The sequence below is a fragment of the Microtus ochrogaster genome, linkage group LG5, assembly GCF_000317375.1.
Source record: "Microtus ochrogaster isolate Prairie Vole_2 linkage group LG5, MicOch1.0, whole genome shotgun sequence".
NCBI classification, from domain to species: domain Eukaryota; kingdom Metazoa; phylum Chordata; class Mammalia; order Rodentia; family Cricetidae; genus Microtus; species Microtus ochrogaster.
In genome coordinates, this window is record NC_022031.1 from 58,686,118 (window position 1) to 58,694,264 (window position 8,147).

General features: G+C 42.4%; 1 protein-coding gene across 1 annotated transcript in view; it reads left to right on the forward strand.

Moving 5' to 3' along the window:
* Nucleotides 1-8,147, forward strand: part of Rab2a (RAB2A, member RAS oncogene family) — a 76,000-nt gene that overhangs the window by 999 nt on the left and 66,854 nt on the right. The gene's annotated exons all lie outside the window — the stretch shown is intronic.

Sequence of the window (8,147 nt, forward strand, 5' to 3'; positions counted from 1 at the left end):
CGCGGGTCGGGCTGCGCGGAGCGGCTCGGCGCGGCGCCTCCCTTCCTCCCATCCTCCCTCGGTCCCCTGGCCGCCGCTCCATTTCCGCAGTGCTGGCGCTGATGACGTGGGCGCTGCGAGCGGCCGCGGCCTGGCCGGGGCCTTCCCAGCTCGGCCCGGGCCCGCTGCAGCCGGGCCCAGGACAGCCGTTTGCGGCTCCCGGAGACAGTGACAGCAGGGCGGTCCTGTTCGGGACCCGGGCCTAGACTGTCTCCGCAGCCCGAGGAGGGAGAGGGAAGCCGAGCGAATCAGATCGTGACGGGCCCCGGTCCGGATTTTTGTCCCCTGTCCCACCTCCCCGACTTGCACGCTTCCGCCTAGGCCTGCGCAAGGCGCACCCCGAAGTGGGACAGCCTGTTACGGAGAGATTATTTTAAAAAAGATTTTTTTTTTTTTAAAAACGTTCTCAACTTTCAAGTCCGAATAAGTCAGATCACATGACTTGATGGCAGGGCTGTTCCTTTCGGGGTCATTAAAGCATTGTAGAGCCCTGGCGACTTTTGCCACGTGTAAGCTGGGGTTATTGGATTTGATAGTAAAGCAAGGCGGGTCAGTGCTCAGGGTGTGAGCATACCGTAATATGCTGATTGAGGACGTTTTTTTTTCCAGTTGTGTCAAGTCACAGTTGCTGATTTTCAGGTGACCTCCTGTGCATTTGAAGCAAAAAAAAAAAAATCAATTTTCAGTTAAAGATATCATCCTAATACATTTCTCAAACAAATTAACAAGCCTTTATGAAATACTTCGAATACCTGCGATTTGGGCCATACTTCGCATCTAATAATAAGCCTAAAGCTTGTTCAGGTATTAAAACTATTAATACACCGGAGTGTGATTTCAGTGGTGACTGTTGCACAACCCTGGACCCTTTGCACAACTTCGGCGATGGAGAAGCAACTTGAGGTGGCCCTGTAATGCAGTAGGTTTCATAAGTAACTGGAAGTATGTTGATTGCTGCCTAAAATAAAATCTTCCTGCTGTGAATACAGTTTTCCAGCAAGGTTCTTGTGTGTGTGTGTGTGTGTGTGTGTGTGTGTGTGTGTGTGTGTACATGTGTACAGAAACCTGATCGTTTTCTATGCAAGGTACTGGGTAAAGCCATATTTTGTAAACTGTTTGGAAAGGGAGGAATCTAAGACCACTGAGATATAAAAAAATAAAATTGGAGATATCGTAGCCAGGAATAGAAATGACTGATTACTTGGTTGTCTCAGCAGTAGCGAAAATCAGGTTTAGAATTTGCATGGTATCTTGTTTTGTTTTGTTGCGGGAGGTCCTTCCGCTCCTCCAGCCTATAGCCGCTGAGATACCAGCCCATTGGGGCGTGGTCTCTCCCTTTAAAAAAGCGGCCACTTCCTTCTCTCGCTCACTTCCTCTTCCTCCCAGCTTCTGCTCCTCCCACCTACGTTCTAACCTATCAGGTCAAGCAGCTTCTTTATTTAATTAACCAATGACCTTTCTCCATCATTGTTTTGTTTTTTTTTTACTACGGATCTCCTGTGGATTAATAAAGCAATATGCAGGAAATAATGGGGCTACAGATGTGAGCGAGCTGGTGCTCTGTTCTCATGACGTTTGTCCCCATGCCACAACAGTTCTGTGCTTTAAGGGAAGGCCCTCTTTTCTATGCATTCTGTTCTGACCTAGCTCAGGCACTTGATGCTTGACATGTAGAGCTGCACTTTGCCCACATCCACTTCACCTAGTACAGTTTAGCATGAGCTTAATTTTCTGAAATACCTGTGTCAGGAGGCAAACCCCTGCTCATTCATTTCTTTGCCTTTTTACCTTGACCCTCAGTGAACTCTAAAGTACCTGCCTGCTCTTCTGGCATTCTTTGCTACTGCATCTCCTTCTCTTGCCTGTGATGCCCAAAGGCTAGTTTTTGAAGATTGCCTTGGTCCCTCCTCCTCCCTCTGGCTTGGCCTGTCTTCTGCCACAGTCTTTCCCTATGAAATTTTATTAGTCTTTTAATAAAAGCTTTGCCCAGGTCTTCCAAATGCTTGCAGAGTCAGCATATCTTGACCTCGTCTATGCCAGTGTTCTCCAGTTAGTACACTTATTTTCTGGATTATATTTCTCAATTTGTATCATTTTTTTTTCCGATGTTAAGTCTGGACTGATTTTTATAGGTATTTGTATAGGCATCTGCGTTTGCTTATGTACTTCTTGAGGGTAGAAAAGGTGTTCTCTGTGGCTCTGTACTTTAGGATGGACCGTATATGTGCATATATGCAGAAAATCCTAAACCCTGTGGTTAACAGTTATTTCTAGAGAGGAGGGAATTCAGCTTGTATTAGGAAAGTTGGTATTGGTGAAATGAGGTTTTCTGCACTTTCTGGTTTTGTTGCTGTTTTTGAGACAGGATCTTGGCTGGCCTGGTACTGTGTGGCCTGTTTTGGCCTCAAACTTGTGGGGAGTCTCCCTGCTTCAGTCTCTTGAGTGCTGGAATTATAGGCATGTATCACCATGTCCAGCTATCCTCTAAATTTCGGTATTGTAATGTTTTATTTGTTTATACTATAAGTTTTAACATTGTACTATTAGGGTACAGGTGTTCTCCGCCCTGTGTGTGTGCTCCCACCAAATTTCCAGATGCCTATCAGTTTTGTTGTAGTTGGTGATTTCATGACACTGAGTGTTTGGGGAAAGTTTTCAGTTAGCAATAGTCAGTCCTTGAACAAACCTCATGGGTTGCTACTATACTGCCATGCACAAAGCTTGTGCCGTCTGCCGTCTTGTGTCTCTGCTCATCCTCAGTCTTGGAGGCCCTGTCCTTTACTGCAGAAGACGTGGAGCCTCCTCATTTCATCGCTGACTTCTCATTTTCTATTAAACCTTCCCGTTTGAGTTTATCACTTTGCTTATTTACAAGCTTTAAAAGAGACTACATTTTAGCTGTTGGTCTTTGTTCGTAAGTAAAAGATGTTTGCCAAAAAGATGTTGAGTTCCTTGTGTTGCCACAGCCAGATAGTCACTCCCTGTTAGTTCCTGCACCCGTTTCTTACTCAGACCCCTTACTTGGGTCTTCTCTTCTGAGGATGTTTTGCTGGTTCCATAATGGCTTTTTATTCTTAAAAGTTTTTTTTAGCAGCAGTAGTACTATAATATACTGATCCTGGTCAGCAGTGGTCCTTTGTAATAGATTTTCTGGATTGGTTTTTCTTTTCTTGCTGATAGACTTTCTGTTTTGGGTTTTTTGTTTTGTTTTGTTTTTTGAGTGTTCCTTAAGGAATACCAAGACTAGGTTTATGTGGACTTATCTATCACATTAGTTTTCTAGCACTTTCTAGTTGGTGATGCCATAAAAAATTCTTCACGCTATTTATAGTTTCTATGTAATATCAGTGCCATGTGGTTTACCCTTAGCCCTTGGTTTGGAAATTTTTTTATTTTATTTTATTGCTTATTTATTTATTGAGGTAGGATCTCACTACATAGCCCAAACTGGCCTCAAATAATTCTTCTGCTCAGTGCTGGGATTACAGGCTCATCTAGTCCTTAGTCCTTGTTTCGAATTTTTCTTGGGTGGGGATTTGTTTTGGGTTTGTTGTTGTTTGTTTTATAGACAGATTTCATATAGCCCAGGCAGGTCTCTGTTTCTTGGTGTGGGGAAGGATGATGTTGAAATGATCCTCGTGAACCACTTGGCACCACCTGGAGGTTTTGTTTATAGTTATGGTCTCCGTTTTGTTCCATAAATTGGCCTTAACTTCAGATCCTCTTGTCTCTGAATGCTGGTTTGTTCCATTGAGTCTGTTATCTTTTAATCCTTCAACAAATTTGCTAGGTTTCTGTTTTACATATAAAGAAAAGCAAGCTATGTTGTTTAGAAGGAATTATGTTTATTTCATGGTAGAACAAAGAACTCGGACTGTCTATTATATTGTGATATCTAGTGACCTAGCTTTGTTTCATTTGGCATCCCTCTTCTACCTCAGTTTTCCCTTTGGTTCTTCTTTGAGAAATGAAAGATAACTATATGGTCTGTCTGACTTGGGACTTGGTCTATAACCAGGCTAACCTCAAATTCACAGAGATCGCCTGCATCTGCTTCCCAGGTGCTAGGATTAAAGGGTGTACCACCATGCAAGATTCCTCAGTTTTGCTTTTTATAGCTTTGATAAAGCTTAGGTTTCGCCGGTGGTAGCGCACACCTTTAAACCCAGCACTCAGGAGGCAGAGGCAGGTGAATCTCTATGAATTTGATGCCAGCCCTGGTCTACAGAGAGAGTTCCAGGACAGGTTCCAAAGCCACAGAGAAACCCTGTCTTGAAAAACAAAACAAAAAACTTAGGTTTCTCCCAGTTATCTTAAATATTCTCATCTTCAGGTATAGCTGATGGTGACTGTCTGGACCAAGTTGGAAGAGAGAGAGAAAGTGAATATTGATGGCTGTCTTATTGCAGCCAACTTCTTGAAGGCAGGAGCAGGATGGTGCCTGGCACAGTCAGTACTGTCGTGAATGATAAATGTGATGTGTAGGTTCTGCTGGGCAGGCAGCATGGCATTTACCAAATTATTTTTCATTTGCATAAATAGTAAAGGGCACAGAAATTGAGTTTTATATAAATGAAGGATATAGGATATATTAATTTTCTGTTGTTACTGTAATAAGCTACAAGAAATTAGCAGCTCAAAGAAGACAAATTTATCTTAGCATTCTACAGTTCAGATGTATGACGTGTCTGTGTTGGCAAAAGTCAAACCTTTGGCAAGGCTGGGTTCTGTTCTGGAGAGTCCTTGCTCATTCAGGTTGTTGGCTTAGTTCCAATAGCTGTAGCTATGGGGCTCCTATTCCTGCTCTTTGCGAGATGTCACCTGAGGGCTTTTCCCAACTTTACATATCCATATATCCATAACAACCACACACACACAAACACGGGGGGGGGGGGGGGGGGGGGGGAGGCGGCACTGATTCTTCTTTCTCTTAAAAGATAGTAACAGACAGCTGTGCACATTTTTCTTGTGTCCTGTCTTTTGTTTTGTTTTTCCAAGACAAGGTTTCTCTGTGTAACAAACCTGACTGTCCTGGTACTCATCTTGTAGACTAGGGTGGCCTAAAACTCACAGAGATTCACCTGCCTCAGCCTCCCCAGTGCTGGAATTGAAGATGTGTGCCTCCATGCCTGGGCTGTGTCCTATCTTTCTTTTTTTTTTTTTTTTTGGTTTTTCGAGACAGGGTTTCTCTGTGGTTTTGGAGCCTGTCCTGGAACTAGCTCTTGTAGACCAGGCTGGTCTCATCTTTCTAAATCTTCTTGTGTCTTCTCATCTCAGGTTAATCTAGGAGTCCCCACTGTTAAAGATGCATGTAATTAGGTTGGGTTCAACTGGATAACAAAAATAACCTTTTCTTCCCTAGGTCTTGACTCTTGTTTTGTTTTTCTTGGTTGGTTGGTTCTTTCTAGGTCTCACTATGTAGTCAAGGCTGGTCTTGAGCTTGCAGCAATTCCCCTTCTTCAGCCTCCCAACCGCTGGATTTAGAAGCATTTAACACCGTGTCCAGCTGCTGTAACTGTTGTCTAAGGCAGTATCTCTGTGTGGTAACTCATTGTCTCTGAGCAATAACATCAATAGAGAGACTCTTTTTTAGTTGGAGAATGGGAAGCTGCCATAGCACAACACTGCTAATAACTGACTAAGCTGGATTTTAAACCTGGGTTTTTCTGACTCCAGCGTCTGCACTCTCCCCTGTGTTGTGCAGATTCTTTTGGTTCTTCTAAGCTCCTTATCAAATTGTCTGCTGTGGGTCTGCTAATCTCTTGGTTTGTAGAGTTGCTGCTGAGTGCTGCATAGTCCTTTATTTAAAGGGAAAGTACAGTGTACAGTCAGGGTAGAGTAGGTCTGTCCAAAGCTAGGGTCAAAGCCGGGCAGTGGTGGCGCACGCCTTTAATCCCAGCACTCGGGAGGCAGAGGCAGGCGGATCTCTGTGAGTTCGAGACCAGCCTGGTCTACTGAGCTAGTTCCAGGACAGGCTCCAAAAACCACAGAGAAACCCTGTCTCGGAAAAAAAAAAAAACAAAAAAAACAAAAAACAAAGCTAGGGTCAAGGACTTTCGACGCCTGCATCTATTACTGTGCAAATTTTCTGAGTCTTAGTGCCTTTATAACATGGGAATGAAGACATTAGCTTAGATATTTTTCTATTACTGTTACAAAACACCATGACCAAGGCAACTTATAAAAGAAAGTGTTTAATTGGGCTTACTATCTCAGTGTTAAAGTTCATGATGACAGAGAAAAGGCATGGTAGCAAAAACAGCTGAGACCTTACAGAGAGCAATCCTTCTAATCCTAATCCTTCTCAAAGAATTCCACCAACTGAGTGCCAAGTATTCAAAGTAGACATCAGTAGGTGCCTTTCTCATTCAAAATATGTGGCTGTGAATTGCATAAGAAATAGTAATAGCCCATCATCACTTTGTTTTGTTTCCTTGAATGTTTCTGTAATTACCTCATATTTGTTTTAAAAACCAGTACCGATTTGACCCTGCTGCCTAGTATCCAAATAATACAGATTTAAAAACAAGTTATTTTGCCCTCTATGTGTCTTAATATGTGAATTTCTTTCACCAGCTCCCCTGCCCCAGGACATTTCTGCTTACCTTGCTTATTTATGACCAAGTGGTACTTTTTAATAATCTGCTATGGCTTGTCTTAGCATTACTAGCCTGTGTTGTGTTTTCTTTTGCTTCCATGTTTTGTTTTGTTTTGTTTTGTTTGTATCTAGATGGTTTGTATAAGCTTCCTTATATTAAGGTGGTTTGTTAACCATCATTTTATCCTTTGTATCTGTTCATCTTGGTTCATCCGTCCATCCATCTACCCATCTCCAGCTCTACTAGTGGCTTCTTTTCCTGGATGTGTGCATTTATTCCTGTGTAGGTACATGTGCACATGCGTGTTGATGTCTGAAGTTAGTGCTGGATGTCTTCATCTCTCTTCACCTAAGATTTTCTTGGGAGAGTGTGTTTTTGTTTATTGACTAGGCTGGTTGGCCAGCGAGTTCCAGGGATCCTCCATCTCTGCTGTCTACTTCTCCCTGCCCTTGCCTCAGCATTATATTACAGACACTTGGCACCATACGAGGGCTCATACTTGTTTGGCAAGAACTTTACTGGCTGAACTGTCTTCCTAGCTTCCGCTAGTGATTTTTTTTTTCTCTCTAAAGACTCAGGATTTTATTTTAGGACAGACCTAAATGGTTACAAGAAATAGAAACCCTTTTCAACTAGCCGAGTAAAGGAACTAAATTGTAAAGGTGGTAGCACAGCACAGGGTGCAATATGCCCATAATCCCAGAAGGTTTGACATTGAGGCAGGATCAGGAGTTCCAGGACATTCTGAGTTTATTGTGAGTTTGAAGCCATCTGGGGCTATATAATGAAACACTGTTTCAAAATAATACTAACAATAAAACTAATACTACCGAAAATAGGCTTATAGACCCCAAGAAAAACTGTAAGGGGGTGTTTGTTTACTGAGGAAGTATTTTTTTCTTGATCCTTGAGGTATTTGTGTGAAATGATACCTAAATTGTTTGAATATAATAAAAACTCATTAGTCAAAAATTGAGATAAAGACCTAATAAATTTTAGGACCAGCGGAGAGTCGAATGGCTGACCCTCTATATTTCCCCTAACCACCAAACCTGGAAATCCCTCTTCTCTCTTCCCATCCCTCTCTAGCAAACTTCCTCAACTCTCCAACAACTCTACGACTAATCCCAGTCCAACTGACTCCATCCTTTGACTCAAGATGGCTTTATCAGCACAGTTGAATGGTTGTAAGAACAATTGTCCTGCGGCATCTCCCCCTTTTGTCTAAATAAAAAGGACTGTCTATTTAAAATATATCTCTGATTGACCTTGAAAACATACCTAACATGACTATAAATTTGATTGTTATAGATGACTAACTACTAACCTGTATTTCTTTATTATCCTAAATAGCTTTCAAGGACTAGAACTTTACATTTTTCAATGAGCTACATAAGTACAATACTTTAAACAAGACATAAAAACATGTAAGACAGGGCTGGAGAGATGGCTCAGTGGTTAAGAGCATTGCCTGCTCTTCCAAAGGTCCTGAGTTCAATTCCCAGCAAC